Raw genomic sequence first — 23947 nt, forward strand, 5'->3', positions numbered from 1 at the left:
GACAAAGGGTTTGAACCCATGAACCATGAGATCATGACCTGAGCCTAAATTGGACACTTAACCAACTAAGCCACCCAGGCGCCCCAAGAGATTTAAAAAAATTTTTTGAACATTTATTTATTTTTGAAACACAGAGACAGAAAGTGGGCAAGGTTGGGGGGGAGGGAGAGAGACACAGAATCCAAAGCAGGCTCCAGGGTCTGAGTTGTCAGCACAGAGCCTGATGTAGGCCTTGAACCCACGAATTGTGAGATCATGACCTGAGCCAAAGTAGGAAGCTTAGCCGACTGAGCCACCTAGGCACCCCTGCCCTGAGAGATTTCAGTAAGCTTGCTTCGTATTAAGAATGGCTTGGAATTATTCATAACATTGAACTTGCTTTTCTTTTTTTCTGTTTATTTTTTTTTAATGTTTATTTTTGAGAGACAGAGAACAGAGCATGAGAGATGGTAGGGGCAGAGAGAGAAGGAGATACAGAATCCAAAGCAGGCTCCAGGCTCTGAGCTATCAGCACAGAGCCTGACATGGGGCTCGAGTTCATGAACTGTGAGATCATGACCTGAGCCAAAGTTAAACTCTTAACCAACTGAGCCACCCAGACACCCCTAAATTTGTTTTTAATGTTTATTTACTTTTGAGAGAGAGACAAAGCGTGACTGGGGGAGGGGCAGAGAGAGACTGAGACACAGAATCCAAAACAGGCTCCAGCCTCTGAGCTGACAGCACAGAGACCGAGGGCTCCAACTCAGGAGCCATAAGATCATGACCTGAGCCAAAGTTGGATGCTTAACCAACTGAGCCACCCAGGTGCCCCTCTTTTTTTTTTTTTTAATGTTTATTTATTTATTTTTGAGAGAGAGAGAGTGAAGGAGAGGCAGAGAGAGAGGAAGACAGAATCCCAAGCAGGCTCCATAGTGTCAGCGCAGAGCCGGATGCAGGATTCGAATTCATGAACCCGTGAGATCATGACCTGAACTGAAATCAAGAGTTAGAGGCTTAACTGACTGAGCCACCCAGGTGCCCAGAAATTGCTTTTCAAATACTGTTGGATATCAAGGGGCGCTCCTGAGAATGCCATGCTGCGCTGAGCCCCTGGGCCACCAGGGAGCTCAACTTAGGAGTTAAGGGGGCTGTCACACTTTTGTCCAAGTCTACTCTGCCCTGTTGCAAATGCCTTCAAATGCATCGTGTTGTTTTATTTACCACAACATTGGCGAATAAGAGGCTCCTCCTCAAAATTTATTTCTATAGAGTCTGAGTGTTAGGCAGGAAATCTAATCCTGTATCAAAGACCGATTTTTTTTAATGAAGGAGAAATCTTTGATTTCCAAAGGTTTTATTGATTAATTTTAGGACTTGGGTATGAACTTTATATATTTATTTCTTTATATAAAAAGCTCTATTCAGGGGCGCCTGGGTGGCTCAGTTGGTTAAGCGGCCGACTTCAGCTCAGGTCATGATCTCGCGGATCTCGCGGTCCGTGGGTTTGTGCCTTGTCTGTGCTGACAGCTCAGAGCTTGGAGCCTGTTTCCGATTCTGTGTCTCCCTCTCTCTCTGACCTTCCCCCATTCATGCTCTGTCTCTCTCTGTCTCAAAAATTTATAGAGATACAATTTATTTACCATATAATTCACCCATTTAAGTGCACAGTGAAATAGTTTTTAGTATATTCATAGAGTTGTACAAACATCACCACAATCAACTTTGTTTTGTATCACTCCAGAAAGAAACTTGTACCCTTTAGCTATCACTCCAAACTCCCTCTTCCCCCATTGCACTGACCTACAAGCAACCGCGATCTACTTTTTGTCTCTTATAGATTTACCTATTCTAGACATTTCATATAAATAGAATCATCATTTGTGGTTCTTGTCACTCACGTCTCTCACTTTGCATAATGTTTCATGTTGTGGCATCATTAATTGTTATGAAGCTTTCTTGGCCAAATAATATTCCATTGAATGAACATACCACATCTTATCTATTCGTTTGTCAACTGATGGATATTTGGGTTGTTTTCACTTTTGGTTATTTCAGCTATTATGGGTAATGATGCTATGAATAGTCATGTATGTGTTTTTATGTAGATATATATTTCATTTCTCATGGGTATATACCTAGAACTGGAATTACATGGTCATATGGTATCATTAGGTTTAACTTTTTGAAGGCTTGTCCTAAAGTTTTCCAAAGTGCCTGCATCATTTCACATTCCTACCAGCAGTGTATGAGAGTTCCAATTTCTCCACATCCTCACCAACACTTGTTTTTACCTGACTTTTTGGTTATAGCCACCCTTGTTAGTATGAAGGCCTATCTCATTGTGATTTTGATTTGTATCTCCAGGATAACCAATCGTTCAAGCATCTTTTCATGTGCTATTGGACATTTGTATGTTTTCTTTGGAGAAGTGACTATACAAATTCTTTGCCCATCTTTTAATTGGGACATTTGCTTTCTTATCTTGAGTTATAAGAGGTTTTTTATTTACATATCCTAGATATATTTATATATTACATATTTAGATGTTGTATATATAGATTTAGACATTTAGATTTATGATTTGCAAAATTTTTTCTCATTTTATAGATTTTCTTTTCAGTTTCTTGATAGCATTCTTTGGAGCACAAAAGTTTATAATTTTGATGAAGTTCAATGTGTCTATTTTTTCCTTGTTTGCTTGTGTTTTTGATCTATCTAAGAAACTATTGCCAAATCCAAGATTATGAAGATTTACCTCTGTTTTCTTCTACAGGTTTTATAGGATTAGTTCTTACATTTAGGTTGATCTATCGTGAATTAATGTTATATGTGGCATGAGGCCATCTTCATTTTTTGGCCTGGGGATATCCAATTTTCCCAGCACCATGTGTTGAAGACTATTCTTTCCTCATTAAATGGTCTTGACACCCTTGTTGAAAATCGACTGACCATAGATGCATGGGTTTATTTCTGGACTCTCAGTTCTATTTCGTTGATCTATATGCCTATAATTATGCCATGCCCTTGGTTACCATTAGTTTGTAATAATTTTGACATTAAAAAGTGTGTATTCTCCTACTTTGTTCTTTGCAGAACTATTTTGGCTATTCTGGGTCCCTTGCAATTCCATATTAAGTTTTAGAATCAGCTTGTCTGTTTCTACCAAGAAACCAGTTGGAACACTGATAGGGATTGCATTGAATCTGTAGATCAATTTGCCGCCTTAATAATATCCCAGTCCATGAAAACGAACTATCTTTCAAATTACTGAGGTCATCTTTCATTTATTTCAACAATGTCTTACAGTTTCCATAACATAAGCTTTGCACTTTTTGTTAAATTTATGTCTAAGTGTTTTATTCTTTTGTAAATATAATTGCTTTTATTTTATTTCATTTTCAGATTGTTCACTGCAAACATACAAGAATACAATTAATATTTACATATTAATCTTATATTCTGATACATTGCTGATCTCATTTGTTACTTCTAATTGTTTTTTAGTGGATTCCTTAAAGTCTTCTATGTACAAGAGCAGACTGTCTGTGAATAGAGATAGTTTAATTCTTCTTTTCCAGTCTGAATGACTTTTTTCCATTTTCTTGCCAAATTGTCATGACTAGAACCTCCAGTACACTGTCAAATAGAAATGGTGTGAATGAATACCCTTGACATTTTTTCCTAGGGAAAACACGTCCAGTCTTTCATCATTAAATATGATGTGGATTTTCTATAGATGACTTTTATTGGGTTGAGGAAGTTCCTTTTATTCCTTGTTTGTTGAATTTTTTATCATGAGAAAGCAATTCTTTCTCTATTGAGATGATCTTGTGCATTTTGTTTTTTATTCTATTGATATTACATTAATTGGTTTCCAATTTTAAACCAACTGTGTATTCCCAAGATAAATACCATTTCATCATGGTATATCATCCTTTGTATATGTTTCTGGATGTGGTTCACTCGTATTTTGTTGAGGATTCTTGCACTGATATTCATAAGAGATATTCATCTGTAGTTTTCTTGTGATGTCTGTGCTTTAGCATCAGGATGATCTCACAAAATGAGTTGGGAAATGTTCCCCCCATTCTATTTTATGGAAAAGTTTGTAAGGACTGGTTTTAATCCTTCTGGAAATGTTGGGTAGTGTTTAATTCATTTTTTTACTCATACATATTTGTTCTGGGACTACTAGGGTCAAGGCAGTGTCCTAGGCACTGGGAATACAGTGATAAATAAACTCCTGCCCTCAAAATGCTAACATTGTTGCCAATTTTTTGTTTAGCTAACTAAAATGTGAATATTCAGTTTATTTGTGCCCTTTCTCATATTAACTTAAGATTTAACAACAAAAAAGTATGAAGTGAGGACATAATTAAATTTAGTGTTCCAATTCCTGGGGCCTTCATTTAGCATTTAGCATAAAATGACCTCTTTCCGTCTCTGTCTCCCTCTCTCTTTCTCCTCTCTCTCCACTTCTCTTTCTTCTCACACACACACACAAACACATATGCGTGCATGCATGTGTGGGCACACACACACACACACACACACACACTCCTTTTCTTCTTCCCTCTCTTTCTTTCTCTTTCTCTTCCTTTCCCTCTCTTTTTTAATACTAAGCTTTGCCCCGATCCCTATCCCCCCACACACACACATACGTGTGTGTGTGCGCACGCACACACACACACACACACACACATTCTCTCTCTCTTTTTCTTCTTCCCTCTATCTTTCTCTTTGTTTTCTTTCCCTCTCTCTTTTAGTACTAAGCTTTGTCCCTGATCCCTACCCTACCTCTCCACTGGCATCTACTCTCTCAATCTAATACAGGATTCTAAAAAATAAGGGTACATTACCTAAAATAATTTCTGCCTCTGAGAAAACTAGCAAATGTGTCATCTTAGACTTCTCAGTCTCTGAGAAGTGTACTCTGTGACAGAGGGGAGGTAGACTTGTGTGTGTGGGGAGTGCCAAGGGCTTTCTTTATCACTCTATTCACAGCATTTTGACAGTTTCTACTACAAATATGACTTGTTCTGGCCTTGCCTATAAAGATTTCCCACAGGGGTTGCAGAAACTTGTTTGTATTCAAAGCCAGACAGCCGGATCTCTGCCACAGATTCTGGGGATGGCCAAGGCTACCACAAATCACTGAGGCAGCGAGGGACCTTTCAAACTGCATCCCCCATAAAAGAACATGACTTGTCCCCATCCAAGAAAGAGAAGAGAGTTCAACCCCAGGCAGCCATATGATCCCCTTTAGCAGATTGATTGAATGTTCTGAGTCAATACTGTTCCAGACAATATCATCATTGGTGGCCAACAATAGTACTGAGAACTGAATCTTTAGAAGCTGACAGAGAACAGGAAGCACATCTCAAAGTTGACCACTCACTGCTCTACTGGTCACAGCTGTGGAGCCAATACAATTCCTTCTTTAGTGATGTCTTCATTCTCTGCCATCCATACACATGTTGACCACTCACTATGTGCCAAGGACTTTGCTGAGTTATTACGAATATAACTAAGAAGAGATTCTGTTCTCCAAGAGGAACAGTGAGGAACTCCCTTCCAGTGGAGTGCACAGGACAGAGTACTTTCTCTCACATAAATCTCCTTATGCCACCAGGGGATCTAGAGACCTTATGCCAGCCTGAAGTAATGAGATGCACTTAAAGCTTCAATACAAACAGGGGCACCTGGCTGCCTCAGTCGGTAGAGTGCATCACTCTTTTTTTTTTTTAATGTTAATAAATTAATTTTTTTATATATGAAATTTATTGTCAAATTGGTTTCCATACAACACCCAGTGCTCATCCCAAAAGGTGCCCTCTTCAATACCCATCACCCACCCTCTCCTCCCTCCCACCCCCCATCAACCCTCAGTTTGCTCTCAGTTCTCAACAGTCTCTTATGCTTTGGCTCTCTCCCACTCTAACCTCTTTTTTTTTTTTTTTTTCCTTCCCCTCCCCCATGGGTTCCTGTTAAGTTTCTCAGGATCCACATAAGAGTGAAACCATATGGTATCTGTCTTTCTCTGTATGGTTTATTTCACTTAGCATCACACTCTCCAGTTCCATCCACGTTGCTACAAAGGGCCATATTTCGTTCTTTCTCATTGCCCTGTAGTACTCCATTGTGTATATAAACCACAATTTCTTTATCCATTCATCAGTTGATGGACATTTAGGCTCTTTCCATAATTTGGCTATTGTTGAGAGTGCTGCTATGAACATTGGGGTACAATGCATCAGTACTCCTGTGTCCCTTGGATAAATTCCTAGCAGTGCTATTGCTGGGTCATAGGGTAGGTCTATTTTTAATTTTCTGAGGAACCTCCACACTGCTTTCCAGAGCGGCTGCACCAATTTGCATTCCCACCAACAGTGCAAGAGGGTTCCCGTTTCTCCACATCCCCTCCAGCATCTATAGTCTCCTGATTTGTTCATTTTGGCCATAGAGTGCATGACTCTTGATCTCAGGGTTGTGAGTTCAAGCCCCACGTTGGGTATAAAGATTACTTAAAAATAATATCTTTAAAAAGAAAAAAGCTTTGGGGCGCCTGGGTGGCTCAGTCGGTTAAGCGTCCGACTTCGGCTCAGGTCATGATCTCGCAGTCCGTGGGTTCGAGCCCCACGTCGGACTCTGTGCGGACAGCTCAGAGCCTGGAGCCTGCTTCAGATTCTGTGTCTCCCTCTCTCTCTGACCCTTCCCTGTTCATGCTCTCTCTCGGTCTCAAAAATAAATAAATGTTAAAAACAAATTTTTTTTAAAAAAGAAAAAAGCTTTAATACAATGTAGCCAGCACAAAAATATAAACATAAACATTTCCAGGAAGCATCTACATGCCCTAGAATCCCATAATAATCTAAATAAATATCTGTGTCTCTATGTCCCAGGCACTGTGCCCAGTGTTGGAACATAGTGTTGAATAAGACAATCCTTTTCTTACAATGGACTAAATGTAATTCAGTAATTCAAAAAAGACAGCAACTCTGTCAAAAGTGATGCATTTCTTTAAAAAAAAAAAAGCCAAAGAAAACTATAAACTAAGGCAATTACTGTTACAAAACATGCTAAACCCCATGCCAGGTATAACTTACTTATGAACAATGTTCTATAGAGACTAATGGTCTCTGTCATTCTCCAAACCAAGTGTCACATTACTCCCTTAATTGATCTGTTTCTTCTTAAACCCAAAGCATGACTGGAAAGACACCTTCCCCAGATCCCTATAGCACAAGCCATTCAATATCTTATAATAAGGCAGAAGATAATGTAAAATAAACCCCCTCAAGGCCAAAATATGTACTAAACATAGTTGGGATGTTTTTCTAAGATAAAACCAACCACTCACCTTATGCTTACTCTGGCAATTGTACAGCAGTGATGAATGCCTGGAGAGAGCAAGAGAAAAAGGTAAGTGATGAGGTCCCAGTTTAAGGGAGTGTCTTCTGGGTGTACAGAATGATTCAGCCCTGGATTCTACCCCAAGAAGGTTACAATCTAAGATGAGAGTGAAGGTATAGCCAGGAATAATAGTTGAGGTAGAAAGTGAAGTCCTGATTAAACTCTGTTAGCACAGGGGACTAATAAAGGAACATAAAAGGTGTAGCCAAAGCCATCGAATTGACTTTCTCATGGTTGTAAATGTACTCTTATTAGCTGAGAATCCCATCATGTATGTGAGAAAGCTACACACACACACAAAGATTCTATATAGAACATACAAGAGTATCTCCTTAGGGATGTATACATGAATTCTTAAGGCTGCTGGAAGGATTGCCCCATTTGAGCTAAAGCCAGGCACAACCCTGGCAGGAAAGGGGGTCAGAAAAGACTCCTGGACCAGAAACTACATCTTCCAACAAGGAATATATAAAATTAGATGAGTTTATCCAACAGGGACAAAAACATTTCTACAATGCTAGTGATAATCTGAAATGCATAAACCCCCTGGCTCACCACCAGCCTTGACCAATCCCACGTAGTCCTCCTCCTCCTGCCACATGGACCTTCTGCTTCTTGGGATAGAACCAGCTTCCTCCACACCTGCCACTTCCTTTAATGGAATATTCTTTTTCCTTATCCGCCCCCCACCTCCAGCCAATGGCTACTCACCCATCACGTTTCAGTTCAAATGTTACCTTTGCAAAACTCCTTTCTCTGAGTCTTCATTCTAAATAGAATGTCTCTGCTGGTCTTTTTTGTGGCATCTTATATATATTTGCTTCATCAAATTTATCACAGTCTTTGGTTATGTATTTGTAAAAATATAATATAGAGATATTTATAGATCATCGATCATCATTACCTTCTACCTAAGTGAAGGCAGGCACGACATCTGCTTACTGCTACCTACTTTACTGCAGGGAGCCAAAAGCTAATGGGATGACTAGATAATAAGGGAGCATATAAGAGAGATAAAGTGGGGCGCCTGGGTGGCGCAGTCGGTTAAGCGTCCGACTTCAGCCAGGTCACGATCTCGCGGTCCATGAGTTGGAGCCCCGCGTCAGGCTCTGGGCTGATGGCTCGGAGCCTGGAGCCTGTTTCGATTCTGTGTCTCCCTCTCTCTCTGCCCCTCCCCCGTTCATGCTCTGTCTCTCTCTGTCCCAAAAATAAATAAACGTTGAAAAAAAAAATTAAAAAAAATAATAATAATAAAAAAAAAAAAGAGAGATAAAGTTATTTTCACAGGTCAGAGCTAAAACCAATAGAAAGAAGATAGTTCCAAGGCTATAAATAAAAGTTGGTTATTTCCTCTTATAATTTTAATCAATATTGTACTCATAATGTAAGTTAGTTGTAATGTACATGTATTAAATTATATGTCCCAATCATTATGCTAAGTAAGGAAATTGCCATGTCAATGAGTAATGAGCTGTCAGTCACCAGCGTGTCCGAGAGGAAGCAAGATGATCACCTTGCTTGTGAAAACAAGGTTTCTTGCACATCTCATAGATGCCAGGCACTTTGCTAAATGTTGAGGACACAGAACAAATGAGATAAGATTCCTGAATTCATGGAGCACCTAGTTGAAGAGAGTTCTTAGAGAAGGCATTTTGACCAGAAGGTCCATAATAATTCCGATGGGAACAAGTTGATCTCTTCCCCTCCCCCTCTTTCTCTCTCTCTCAAAATAAATCAGTAAACCTTTTTTTAAAAAATAAACAATAAATAAAATCAACATCATCCCTTATCCTTAGTCCTAGTCATACCAGGATGGTGCCACTACCCAGAAAAAGCAAAGAAACTGGAAACAGTGCTGAGCCCATATTCACATTCATTAGGAAGGTAGAACATGTTGGCCCAATATTTCCCAACACCCGCTCATCAAACAGAATACATTAGGGTAGTTTTTTTCTTTTAAGTTTATCTTTTTGTGAGAGACAGAGAGAGAGCACGCATGAGAGCAAGTGCGTGAGCAAGTGTGTGAGCAGGGAAGACAGAGAGAGAGAAGGAGTGAGAATTCCAAGCAGGCTCTGCACTGTCAGCATGAAGCCAGAGGCAGGGTTTGAACCCACAAACTGTGAGATCACGACCTGAGCTGAAGTCAAGAGTCGGAAGCTTAACCAACTGAGCTACCCAGGCACCCCAAATGTTTTAAAAATCCAGATAATTAGGGGCGCCTGGGTGGCGCAGTCGGTTAAGCATCCGACTTCAGCCAGGTCACGATCTCGCGGTCTGTGAGTTCGAGCCCCGCATCAGGCTCTGGGCTGATGGCTCAGAGCCTGGAGCCTGTTTCCGATTCTGTGTCTCCCTCTCTCTCTGCCCCTCCCCCGTTCATGCTCTGTCTCTCTCTGTCCCAAAAATAAATAAACGTTGAAAAAAAAATTAAAAAAAAAAAAAAAGAAAAAAAAAATCCAGATAATTAGGCACTTTCCCCAACCAATGAACTAGGACTATGTAGAAGTTTTAAGGAATCTATCCTTTTAAATCTCCCTGGCTGTTTCTAGGGATTAGTTAAGTCTAAGAACCACTGCTTTTGACCTTCTGACAACACTACAGCCTGTTTTCATAGAAAAAGGGTGTCGTACCCTTCCCATCTTATGCCTCGTTTTTGTCTTTACGCTCAAGGAAACGCTACAGATAAATATGAATAATATAATCATGTGGATTGAACTTGATCAGGAAGCTTGCCAATTAGCTTGAGGCTAAAGCTTAAACAATTTAAATTCATTCATCCAATCACTTATTACAGTCACGTATTTATCAGTTGTTGTGGAGTGCTTACTGCACGCGAGGCTTGGCACCAGATGCTGGGCATGGAGTGGTAAATACATCATGATGCTTGCTTTTCATCCCATATACCTCTGTGAACAGTCTCATTGGCTGACAGGGGGTGCTGGAACTTTTTAGCTTCTGCTGGCTACCTTAGGTTGAAATGTTTTAGAACCCTTAAGGCAGGGCACCTAAGTGGCTCAGTCAGTGAAGCATCTGACTCTAGCTTGGGTCATGATCTCACAGTTCATGAGTTCGAGCCCCACATTGGGCTCTGTTCTGACAGCTTGGAGCCTGCTTTGGATTCTGTGTCTCCCATTCTCTCTCTCTCTCTCTCTCTCTCTCTCTCAAAAATAAACATTTAAAAATTAAAATAAAAAGAACCTTTAAGGCAAAGATTGTATTTGTTGCCAGGGTGAGGTGGGGACTTCTCCTGAAGGTTACAGCCCAGTTGGAAAGCCAGCCACAAATCATGCTCAAGTTGGTAGCACTCTTTTTTTTTAATTTATTTATCTTTTTTTTTAATTTTTTTTTTAACGTTTATTTATTTTTGAGACAGAGAGACAGAGCATGAACAGGGGACCGGCAGAGAGAGAGGGAGACACAGAATCTGAAACAGGCTCCAGGCTCTGAGCAGTCAGCACAGAGCCTGACGCGGGGCTTGAACTCACAGACCGCGAGATCATGACCTGAGCCGAAGTCGGACGCTTAACTGACTGAGCCACCCAGGCACCCCTAATTTATTTATCTTGAGAGAGAAGGAGAGAACATGAGCAGGGTAGGGGCAGAGAGAGAGAGGGAGAGAGAGAATCCCAAGCAGGATCCGCACTGTCAGCACAGAGCCCAATGTGGAGCTCCATCTCACAAACAGTGAGATCGTGACCTAAGCCTAAACCAAGATTCGTATGCTTAACTGATGGAGCCACCCAGATGTCCCTGATAGTGCTCTTAAGAAATAAATTATATCCCAGTCTTATTGGCTGGGTGGTGTTGTCCAAAGGACATTAATTCTATCTTCCCTTTAATCACATTCCAGAACTGTATACAGGCCAACTAGAACAATAAAGGCAGCTGTGCAGCCAGACATACGAAACTATTTAAATGGCAGCTTTCCTGAGATTTTTCCAATGCTCACTGGCATCTATGAATCCATTTCCAGCTCAGGTCTCAGGGTAGCCACCCGGCCAGACATGTGGGCTACAGTGCTGTAGCAGTGGCATGGCATTTTGCCAAACTCTGTTGCCCTGGCTGGTTTCTGTTGTCAGTGTCCACACTGCAGCTCTCTTTGCTCTTTCCCCAATGATTGGAAGGTTATGGAGAGTTCTGCCAACAGCCAAGGTCTCTAAAGTACCCTGGACCTTTGAAGATACCAAGCAAGTTCTGAAAGGATGATAAAAGGCAATCTCATCTGGGATATTGCTTTTTTTCTTCTCTTTTTTTTAGAGAAAAGGAGAGCGAGTGAGTGGAGGAAGGGCAGAGGGAGAGGGAGAGAATCCCAAGCAGGATCCACACCCAGCTCAGAGCCCAATGCGGAGCTTGATCCCCAACCCTCGGATCATGACCTGAGCCGAAATCAAGAGTTGGATGCTCAACCGGCTGGCCACCCAGGCGCCTGTGGGATATTGCTTTTTAAACAAACCTTCATATTAAATGGGTGCAGATTGCCTCATGGTTTGAAACTTTTTATCCCAGAGTGTTGCCCGCAATGAGGAGATTCTTTGGCACTAAACAATCATGATTCACTCTTAATTGGGCCCCATGTTTACCCCACAGCTCTTCCCTGCTCTTATGAAGTAGATCCTATTTTTTTTAATTTTTTTTTAACATTTATTTATTTTTGAGACAGAGAGAGACAGAGCATGAGCAGGGGAGGGTCAGAGAGAGAGGGAGACACAGGCTCCAGGCTCCAAGCTGTCAGCCCAGAGCCTGACGCGAGGCTCGAACTCACGGACCGTGAGACCATGACCTGAGCCGAAGTCAGACATCCAACCAACTAAGTCACCCAGGCACCCCAAGTAGATCCTATTTTTCTAGGACTATCTCTCAGCCTGCCTCTGCTTTGGAACTTGCTAAGCCTTCTCCCTTCACTCTTTGCAACATTGGCTTTTCTCTCTCTCTCTCTCTCTTTCTCTAATGTATACACCCCTTTAATTATATGACTGGACTAAGAGTAAAAAAAAAAAAAGCAAAAAGCAAAACACAAAACAAACCTATTTAGTTTTTAAGCTAGCGATGATCACCAGTGATGATCAGAAATGATCACCAGGAAGCTTAGCTCTGTCTTTGCCTTGGCCAAGAACTCTTTATTTTTGGACCTTCAATGGGCCAGAGAAAAATGGATTTCCATTAGAGCCTGGAAGAATGAGTATGACTGCAATTCATTGGTCATTTGATCCCACTATTTTACCAGGGTCAGTCTCTCTCTGACCCTACCTTGATTCCAATAATTTCATACTCTTGTTCAGCTAGTGGAATGAATGTTGGTTTCTCACGCCTGGGGAGAGCATTGGATCCTTGAGAGAAGCTGGGACATTCACTCTCTAGTTGTCCCCGTGAGCTCTGACAATGGTAACCATCAGATGTAAACCACTTTGAAGTCCCACTTCCACTCTGCACACCCTGACTCTCAACAGTGAATTGTAAGAATAAAGAGCTGTCCTTTTAAGGTATGAGATGAGGAATTAATAACGAGTGCGGGGCACAATTACTAGTCAAATGTATTTATTTCTAATCTAAATGCTCCTCTCATTAGCACTGTTTGACCTCAGGAGAATAATGAGGTCAAAGAGGTAAAAAGAATACATGTGGCCAGAATTATATAATACCATTATAATAAGGTAATAAAACAGTGTAATAAATGTCCTGACATTTAATATTCAGGACAACTAGCAATCTCAAGGATTTAAAAGCTTAGAAATTTCCTTTGGCGATGATAAGCATGTCTGTGGACTTGGTCACCCATTTACATTTTATTATGACGTAAGAAGGTTTGCTTATAAATTGAGAAAACAAACTATATCCATGTGGGCCAACTTCAGGGTACAATGGGAAAACAAACCTACTAACATTTGCTTTTTTGAGTGGAACAGAAGCTTTCAGTAGAGTGACTGATTTATTCAGGGTGTTGTTTTGTTTGTGCTTCTTTGTTTTAACCGCAAATAAAAGAGAAAGGGAAAGAAAGGGAGAGAAGCAAAGCCCACTCCTCTTTGACAGATCACAGGACCCTCAGGACCATCTTTTTCTTGGATGCATCCATGTTTGTATAACTAAGCATGCCTGCATTTGGAGTTTGCAAGGAAATGTGTCCAACAACCTGCTCACTAACCAGAAAGCACAGACTGAATGGTTAAGAACCTGACCCATATATTTTAAAGGTACCTTTAAAAGAACCTCTTTAAAGATACTCAGTTCTCAAGATGATTCAGCTAGGGGGCAATGGTCCGATTTAGCTGTCTACTATCGTTTTCCATGAACCATGTCTCAACAGTGGTTGGAGGAGTAGCTTCAGCAGTGTTAAAGGAGCCCCATGGGGACATCCTCTCTGGCTTAGGAATTAAAAAATCTCAAGAGAATGTCACTCCTACCCACAAGCCACAGTCTACAAAAGAATAATGTTCAGGGTGCCTGGGTGGCTCAGTTGGTTAGGTGTCCAAATCTTGATTTTGGCTCAGGTTATGATCCCAGGGTTGTGAGATTGAGCCCTGCCTTGGGTTCAGCACTGAGCATGGAGCCTGCTTGGGATTCCCTCTCTCTCTCTCTCTCTCTCTCTCTCTCCTCTCCTCACTCACCCATGTGTGCACACACACAAGCCCTCTCTATCTCTAAAATAAAATTAAAAAAAAAAAAGAACATTCCTTAGTCTATCAGAGAGCAGATGTTGTAAAGTAACCTAATGAACTAAAATCATGCTTTTCCAAGGAGAAAGGGCCATACAACTATTTCACTCCCATTGGCAGGCCAGCAGTGGAGATAACTGTCAAAAAATGAGAGAAGAACAAACACCCGTAGATTTAGTAGTCAACATTTCAAAACTTCCCATCAAGCTAACACCTTTTAAGAAGTCTATTAGTTATTTGAAAGTTGTACGTTGATGATAATGGCTAGCATTTAGCACGTCAAACTTCGCACACTGTGCACCTTTCAGCTCTTGATCACCCACTGCAGTAGGTAACACTGTTTTATAGATAAGGAAGTCAAAGCTTGGCCAAAGGGAGCTGCAAGCCTACTAGTCCACAAAGACTAGTCTTCGGATCATATCACTCTTTTCCTGCTGCTTATTAGATGAGATTGGAAATCAGGCGGTGCTTATATTGCTACAATTCTCTGAATATCTCGGGCAGATATTCTTTCAAATCCTAAGAAATTACTGTGTCCATTCCAGGGGAAGGAAAAACATAACTTTTTTTTTTTTTAATTTTTTTTCAACGTTTTTATTTATTTATGGGACAGACAGAGACAGAGCATGAATGGGGGAGGGGCAGAGAGAGGGAGACACAGAATCGGAAACAGGCTCCAGGCTCCGAGCCATCAGCCCAGAGCCTGACGCGGGGCTCGAACTCACAGACCGTGAGATCGTGACCTGGCTAAAGTCGGACGCTTAACCGACTGCGCCACCCAGGCGCCCCAAAACATAACTTTTTTAAACATATGGATATGTTAACTGCCTAAAATCATCTGAACTGATTCTTTTAATTCTTGAAGGAATTGTGCAAGAAATTAAAGATGCACAAAGATTGCGTACACCTTGAGAGGCATAAACGGGGTGCCTAAACTCCTCTCTGCAACAGCATCTTTGACTGCTTTTCCTGAGATGATAAATTTCTGAAATTATGATGAAAGTTGTTATTAAAGGCAGTAGAATCCAGGGGCACCTGGGTGGCTCAATCGGTTTAGTGTCCGACTCTGTATTTCAGCTTGGGTCATAATCTCACAGTTGTGAGACTAAACCCCAGGCCGGGCTCTGCTCTGACAGCGTGGAACCTGCTTGGGATTCTCTCTCTCTCTCTCTCTCTCTCTGCTCCTCCCCCACTGGCACGTGCACGCATGTGCGTTCTCTCTCTTTTCTGTCAAAATAAATAACTTTAAAATTTTTTTAAAGAATAATCCATATTAGCAATGGTATGTAACACACTCCTGATCAACTTTTATATTTAGAACTTAACCCAACTTCTATTTCAATAAATTAGTTCAGGATGGTATTGTCTCACTTGAACATGAAGACTGTTGAGAAAGAGAAAACATATTTCCTAATGTAAGTACAAATGTAAGAATTTTGTGCTTTTTTAAAACAATCGTGTGTGTGTGGCAACAAAGTGTTTCCGCTGGTTTCATAACCACTTCCCACTCTCTGTCAGGGCACAGGGCTCAGGGGACCTTGCTGAGCTCACCCTGCCACTGAGGAGTCAGCAAGATGATGCTGATGGGGACGACGACGACGATGGATCGTCGTGAAACGTTTACCCAGTGCTTCATGTGAGATCATCTGACTCAACAGTCACAACAGCTTTATGAAGAAGACGTTATTGTAACTTCAGTTCCGAGTGGATTCTTTACTCCACCATGCCTCTGAGTCTCTGGAGGGAACCATGATGAAGATAGTCTCTGGAACTCCTGGCTGGAACTTCTTATGTGAGATCTTTGGCTGATGAGCTTAAGATTGTGGGATTCTGAGTCACCTGGGTGGCTCAGTTGGTTAAGTGAACGACTTTGGATTTCAGCTCAGGTCATTGTCTCACAGTTCCTGACATCAAGCCCCAAGTCAGGCTCTGCACCAACAGTGTGGTGTCTGCTTGGGATTCTCTCTCTCTCTCTTTACCCTTCCCCCCTCAAAATAAATAAATAAACGTGTTTTTTTAATAAAAAAAAAAAAGATTGTTGGATCATAGCAAGTCCCACCCTTGGAAATTAAGGATGTGGATAAATGAAATGCAAACTGGGATACTTGCTCTCCCGGCTCAGCCATCACATCAATCTCATTGATGAGCAAGTGCTTATTGCGGCTCCCAGGTGCTGGGGAGTGCTCCTAGGTCAGCTCTTCACCATCTGCTTAGAAACAACCATCCTACAACTAGTGTGGAAGTTGTAAATTACTTGGAGACACTTTCTGAAGCAACCTCATGCCATCAACACAACAACCAGACACTCAGATCTACAATGTCAGAAAAGAATGTTTAAGAACACGATCGTGTCCTTTGAAAAAAAAAGCTTCAGGGGTGCCTGGGTGGCTCAGTTGGTTGGGCATCCAGCTTCAGCTCAGGTCATGATCTCACGGTTTGTGGGTCAAGCCCCACGTCGGGCTCTGTGCTGACAGCTCAGAGCCTGGAGCCTGCTTCAGATTCTGTGTCTCCCTGTCTCTGCCCCTCACCTGCTCACACTCTGTCTGTCTCTCTCTCTCTCTCAAAAATAATAAACATTAAAATTTTTTTTTAATAAAATAATTAAAACTTTAAAAATCCTTCATTTTCAACTGATGTTGTTTCATGAAGTCACCTATTACAAGGTGCTCTGCTCTAGACCATTTTGAAGCAAACCTCAGATACAAAGTCACTCGTGTAAATATTTCAGCATGCAATAAGAGGAGTTAACAAAAAAAAAAAACCAGAACTGTATCTCATTATTATATTTAAAAATTAATAACAGCTCATTAATATTATCAAATATTCAATCAGCATTCAAATAACTCTGATTGTTTGCTAATTGCTTTCATAGTTTTTCTGAATACTGTGTTCATCTTTATGGTTACTATAGGTCATCATTTTCCAAAGTGTGTTCCCTGAGATATTAATTGATGTTATGCAACTAAAAAAAAAAAAAAAATCTCATGGGCTCATAAATTTAGCAAACACTGAACTAAACAAAGTTAAACAGTTTTATTTCCTGCATGGCCTTCCTAATCTTTCAATATGTTAATGTGCATTGAGACTCTCCGAAAAAGGGATCTGGCCTAGAGTTTACCAAATCTGTTGGAACATGGGTTTCTTCCTCTGATCCAAACCCAAACCATAGGAAATACTACCAGAGACAAGTCACTTAATTTTTGTGACAGCTTTCTCTCCCCTGTGAAAAATGTGATGGGATTGGTTTTGTCTAGAAGTCTTAATGATGATCAATATGGTCTTTCCAAAGCCTGCATTCTATTACTAACTGGATTCCAGAACTGTAGTTACTAACAAAGTAACTACAGTGTGGTTAGACCAATGAACACCAATGAATTGTAGTTGCTAACAAAGTAACTATAGTTACAGTAACTGCAGGTGTGGGCAAGCCAATGAACACCACGTGTTTGTAAGCAAGAGTTCAACATATATTGAACGGATACAGGGTCTGGATACATGGCTAAGGAGGTGCAGAATATTGAAACTGGCACTGCCCTTGGAGTTCAGAGCATGAGGTCAGACTTGCTGAGCAAGCAGAGCTGTTATCTATCAGGAAAGTAGCCTATGGTGTTTCAACATCCATAATGACAACATTTTCCCAAAACCAGTATGACCCAGTGTATTAAAAGGGCATTTTGTTATTACAAGGGGTTGGAGATAAGCCACCTGAGAAATATAGATTCAATTCCAAAACAAAAGAATATCCAGGACATCTTACCAGTTGACAGGAATAACAGGATGGAACATTTGAAATTAGAAATCTCCCAAAGGTTTGCAATGAGGAATGGCCACACAGGCTTATCTGGTTCAAGCACTTACTTTTCCATTTCTCCTGAGGTACATGCTATACTTCTAGCACTCACTCATAATCCTAAAAGCAATACTGTGGGGGAAAAGTAATTCAACTTGTGTTTCGAAACGAAGAAATATGCATTTGCAGAAGACAATTCTTTTTTCCATCGCCTGGCAGTGGAGGTCAGGGAGAACATGGAAAGCTGACAATGATATTAGCTTAGGATTGCCCTTATTTGATCCAGGCGACCCTGATATTTTTATAAAAACATTTTATAAAATTCCCAGGAAACCACCCTCCACCAGGGCTGGTTATGAAAATGCCCCCTACGTAATGGAATGCCTACCTGCCAAGAATCTTTCTTAAGACAAGTAGAGTTCAGCACCCCAGGGGTTATATTTTATTTCAAGATCTTACTTAGCTGACTAGCTTCACCTTGGGCAGAAGCAGCAATCAACATGAGTGATGCTAATTGGGATGCTGGTTGATTTCTGTTTTCTTTTGCATTAACTGCTCTGGGAACAAAGTTAGAAAAGTTTGTTTTTCCTGGCAGGCATTGGGAACATGACTGCAATTACCACCCACTCATCTTCCAAACTAAGGCTATAAAGAGTGAAGGATGTCAGTGTCTCCTTCCACTGCAGTGACACTTGGAATTGCTAGTCTGTACGAGTTTCTCTCTGGCTTCCTGATTAATGACTAGGCATCTGTATTGAGGCATTATCGCTGGAAACCTTCAAGGTGCTGGGCCCTGGGCTTGTCACAGGGACTAAGCAGGTACAAGGCGGGCCCTAGACCTCCGGGGTTTGCAGTCGGATTGGGCGATGAAGCTAAAAAGTGATGGTACTTGTAAGCTCCCTTCTTTCCAACTTTTTGTTATGAAAATGTCAGCGGTCTCAAAAGCTGAAGGATAATGTATACTGAGCACTTATATTCATCACTTCTATTAAAAATCTAACATCTGCTGTTTCTTGCTTTATAACTGTGTGTGCATGTGTGTGAGTGAGAGAGAGAGAGAGAGAAAGAGATTGTCGAACAACTTGAAAGCAGCAGGTATCACTACACTAAAAGTCCCTAAAATAACTCAGCTACTTCTCTTAGAAGTAAGAACATTCTCCTCCCATTTAACCACAATATTAATATCATATCTAAGATAGTATTCCATAATACCATCTAAATTCCCATGTATATTCAAATATCCCAACTTGTCCCCCCCAAAATGTTATTTGTTTTGTTCTAACCAGCATCCAATTAGAAATTGACACATTAGATTTGGCCATTCCTTTTTGTGAGGCGGGCGAGGGGGCACTTCTAATCAGCATTCCTCTTTTCTTCAGTACGTTGACTCATTGACTTTTTATTTTATTTTATTTTTTTTAATTTTTTTTCAACGTTTATTTATTTTTGGGACAGAGAGAGACAGAGCATGAACGGGGGAATGGCAGAGAGAGAGGGAGACACAGAATCCAAAACAGGCTCCAGGCTCTGAGCCATCAGCCCAGAGCCCGACGCGGGGCTCGAACTCCCGGACCGCGAGATCGTGACCTGGCTGAAGTCGGACGCTTAACCGACTGCGCCACCCAGGCGCCCCGACTCATTGACTTTTTAAAGAGGTCAGGCCAGTTACAGATTATCTCACTTTCTTATTATCTGATTTTCCTGATTGCTCCCTCATGGTGTCTATTAACTTTTTTCTCTGTCAATGTTTTCTGTAAACTGAAAGTTAGGCCTAAAGTCTTGATTAAACATGTTTGACAAGAAAACTTCATACCTTCATACATTGCTAGTAGGAATGAAAGATGGCACAGCCACTTTGGAAAACAGTCTGGCAGTTCCTCAAAGTAGTAAATATTCCCAAAATATTGGGAATAAGGCAAGAATGCCCCCTGTCACCACTCCTTTCAACATCAGACTAGAATTACTAACTATTGCAGTAAGACAAGAAAAGGAAATAGAAATGATTCCAATTGGGAAGGAGGAAATAAAAACTGTCTTTGTTTACAGGTGACGCAATCATCTATATAGAAAATCTAAAAGTATCAACAACAACGACAACAAAAGTCCTGGAACTAATAAGCAAGGTTGCAGGGCACAAAGTTAATATACAAAAGTCAATCTCTTTCCTATATACTAGCAGCGAACAAGTGGAATTTGAAATTAAAAACACAATATCATTTACACTAGTCCCCCCCCCCAATGAAGTACTTAGGTATAAATTTAACAAAATATGTATAAGGCCTAGATGAGTAAAACTACAAAACTGTTAAATGCAAAGAAGAACTAAATATTGAAGAGAGATTCTGTGTTCATGAATAGGAAGATTCAATATGGTGAAGATGTCAGTTCTTCCTAACTTGATTTATAGATTTGATGAATTCCAATCAAAATCTCAGCAAGTTATTTTGTGGATATCAACAAATTGATTCTAGAATTTATATGGAGAGGCACAAGACCCAGAATAGCCAACCTAATACTGGGAGAGAAGAACTAATTTGGAGAACAGTGCTTCTCAACTTCAAGACTTGCTATAAAACCACATTAACCAAGGCAGTGTGGTATTGGTGAAAGAACAAACAAATAGAAATTGCAGAAGTAGACCTGCACAAGTATTGTCAACTGATCTTCAACAAAGGAGCAAAGGCAACAGGATGGAGAAAAGGTGATGTTTTCAACAAGTGGTCCTGGAACAGCTGGACATCTACATGTCAAAAGAAAAGAAAAGAAAAGAAAAGAAAAGAAAAGAAAAGAAAAGAAAAGAAAAGAAAAGAAGAAACAGATATTACACCTTCACAAAAATTAACCCAAAATGGATCACAGACCTAAATGTAAAAGGCAAAACTATAAAGCTCCTAGAAGATAACATAGGAGAACACCTAAGTGACCTTGGGTCTGGTGATAACACTGAAGACATACATAATCCATCAAATCAATAATTGATAAACTAAGTTTTATTAAAATTTAAAAATTCTTCTCTACAAAAGACAATTCAACAGAATGAGAAGACAAGCCACGGACTGGAAGAAAGTATTTGCAAATGACACATCGGATAAAGGACTGTTGCCCAAAATAGGTAAAGAATTCCCGTGACTCAACAATAAGAAAACAAAAAACCCTATTTAAAAATGGGCCAGTAGATCCTGGCTGGCTCAGTCAGTGGAGCATGTGACTCTTGATGTCACCAATGTGAGTTTGAGCCCCATGTTCAGTGTAGAGATTACTTAAAACCTTTAAAAATAAATAAAATAAATAAAAAATAAAAATGGGCCAAAGGCCTTAACAGACACCTTATCAAGGGAAACATACAGATGAGAAATAAGAGCATGAATAGATGCTCCACATCATGTATCACCAGGGAAATGTTAATTAAAACAATGAGACACCACTGTATGCCTCTTAGAACAACCATAATCACACTGAATGCTGGTGAGGATGTGGAACAACAGGGACTCTCATTCATTGGTGGTAGGAATACAAAATTGTACACCTATTTTGGAAGACAGTTTGAGGGTTTTTTTGATGAGTAAACATATTCTTACTATATGATTGAGCAATTATACTTTTTGGTACTTACCCAAAGGAATTGAAAACTTACATCCACACAAAAAGCTGTAAATGTATGTTTATAGGTGATTTATTAATAATTGCCAACACTTGGAAACAACCAAGATGTCCTGTAGTATAGTAAATGGATACATAAACTATGGTCCATCCACACAATGGAATAGTATTCAGCACTAAAAAGAAATGAGCCATCAGGCCATGAAAAGACATGAGAAACTTTAACACATATTACTAAGTGAAAAGAAGTCCATCTGAAAGGGGCATATGCTGTATGATTCCAACTACAAGACATTCTGGAAAAAGCGAAACTATGAAGACAATAAAAAGATCAGTGGTTTAAGGGGTTGGAGTGGGAGGGAGGGATGAATAGGTGGAACACAGAGGATTTTTAGGCAACAGTGAGAGTGAACCTTAATTAAATACCCTAATACAAACCCTAATACAAACTTTGGGGAATTATGATGCATCATTTGTAACAAATGTGCCACGTTCATGGGGAATGTGGATAATGGGGGGCAGGGGGATGTGTGGGGGCAGGAGCTCTATGGAAAATCTCTGTACTGTCCTCTCAATTTTGCTGTAAAACTAAAAGTATTATAAAAAAATAAAGTTTTAAGAAAACATTCTAATAATACACAATATTAACAGAATAAAGGAGAAAAAAATTTAATTGTATTTAAAGTTATATATGTATATAATTATATATAAAATATAGAGTTGGCATATGATCCAGCATTTTTTTAAATCTTTATTTATTTTTGAGAGAGAGAGGGAGACAGAGTGTGAGCGGGGAGGGACAGAGAGAGAGGGAGACACAGAATCCGAAACAGGCTCCAGGCTCTGAGCTGTCAGCACAGAGCCTGATGCGGGGCTTGAACTCACGAGCTGTGAGATCATAACCTGAGCTGAAGTCAGATGGTTTACCGACTGAGCCACCCAGGAGCCCCCAACATTTTTTTTAATGTTTGTTTATTTTTGAGAATGAGAGAGCGAGAGTGCGAGCAGATGAGGGGCAGGAAAAGAGGGAGGCAGGAGATCTGAAGTAGGCTCCACACTGTCAGCAGAGAGCCTGATGCAGGGCTCAAACTCATGAACCGTGAGATCATGACCTGAGCTAAAGTCGGATGCTTAACTGACTGAGCCACCCAGGCACCCCTGATCCAGCATTTCTACTCCAAGGCATATACCCAAGAAAGAAATGAAAAAAAAATATGTCCACACAAAAACTCGTACAAGAGTGTTAACAGCAGCATTATTCATAATAGCTAAAAAGTGGGAAAAAAACAAGTGCCATCAACTGATAGATAAATAAAATGTGGTACATTCCATTCCATGCAATGGGATATTAGTTGCCATAAAAAAAAAATGAAGCACTGATGGGCAGATAAACCTTGAAAACACACTAGGTGCAAGCAGCCAGTCACAAAAGACCACAAATTATATGACTCCATTGATGTGAAGTATCAAAAAAAAGTGAATCTACAGAAACACAAAGTAGGGTAGCAGTTTCCCAGGGCTGGGGGCAATGGGAGGGGGATATGAGAGTGACTGCTAATGGGTCTGGAGCTTGTTTTGAGGGTGATGAAAATATCCTGAAATTAGACTCTGGCAATGGTTGTACAACTCCATGAATAAAACAAAACAAAACAAAACAAAACAAAACAAAACAAAACAACAACAACAACAACAAAATACCTGAACTGTATACCTTGTAAGTGGGTGAATTGTATGGTGTGTGAATTGTATCTCGGTAAAGCTGTTAGAGACGGTATTGTGCATTTTATATTGCACCACATCAAGGGACCCATAATTTCAGGTTGTCCTTCCGTAAATAATGCTCATTTTGACCTCTTGATTAAAGAGGTGATCCCAGGTCTCTCCAGAGAAAAGGCATGCTTCCCCTTTGCAAATAGTGCGTAATCTGTGGATTGATGGATTAAAAACACACAAACATCTGCTCCCTGAAACCTTCTCACCTAATGTTCAAGTGTATTCTGACAAGCCTTGCTCGAGTCAACCATTTCACCAGTCTGAGAACTACAGAATAACCAGCACCACTTTTACAGATGCAAAACCTTGGGTGGCTTGATGGAGTTTCCAGGGTCACTAGGCATGTTGGTGGTACAACAGAGGCTCAAACCCAGGCCTTCCTTTTCTATTTTATTTTTTAATTTTTTTTTTCAACGTTTATTTATTTTTGGGACAGAGAGAGACAGAGCATGAACGGGGGAGGGGCAGAAAGAGAGGGAGACACAGAATCAGAAACAGGCTCCAGGCTCTGAGCCATCAGCCCAGAGCCCGACGCGGGGCTCGAACTCACGGACTGCAAGATCGTGACCCGGCTGAAGTCGGACGCTTAACCGACTGCGCCACCCAGGCGCCCCCCAGGCCTTCCTTTTCTAGTCCAAAACTCACGCCATTGTCTTATCTTAGGCTGCCATTCACCGGTGTGGAAAGACGGCTTCTGCCACCTATGCAACCTTGAGCAAGTTACATAACCTCTCTGTGCCTG

This window comes from Puma concolor, chromosome E4 (genome assembly GCF_028749965.1).
Source record: "Puma concolor isolate L17-30 chromosome E4, mPumCon1.1.hap2, whole genome shotgun sequence".
NCBI lineage: Eukaryota > Metazoa > Chordata > Mammalia > Carnivora > Felidae > Puma > Puma concolor.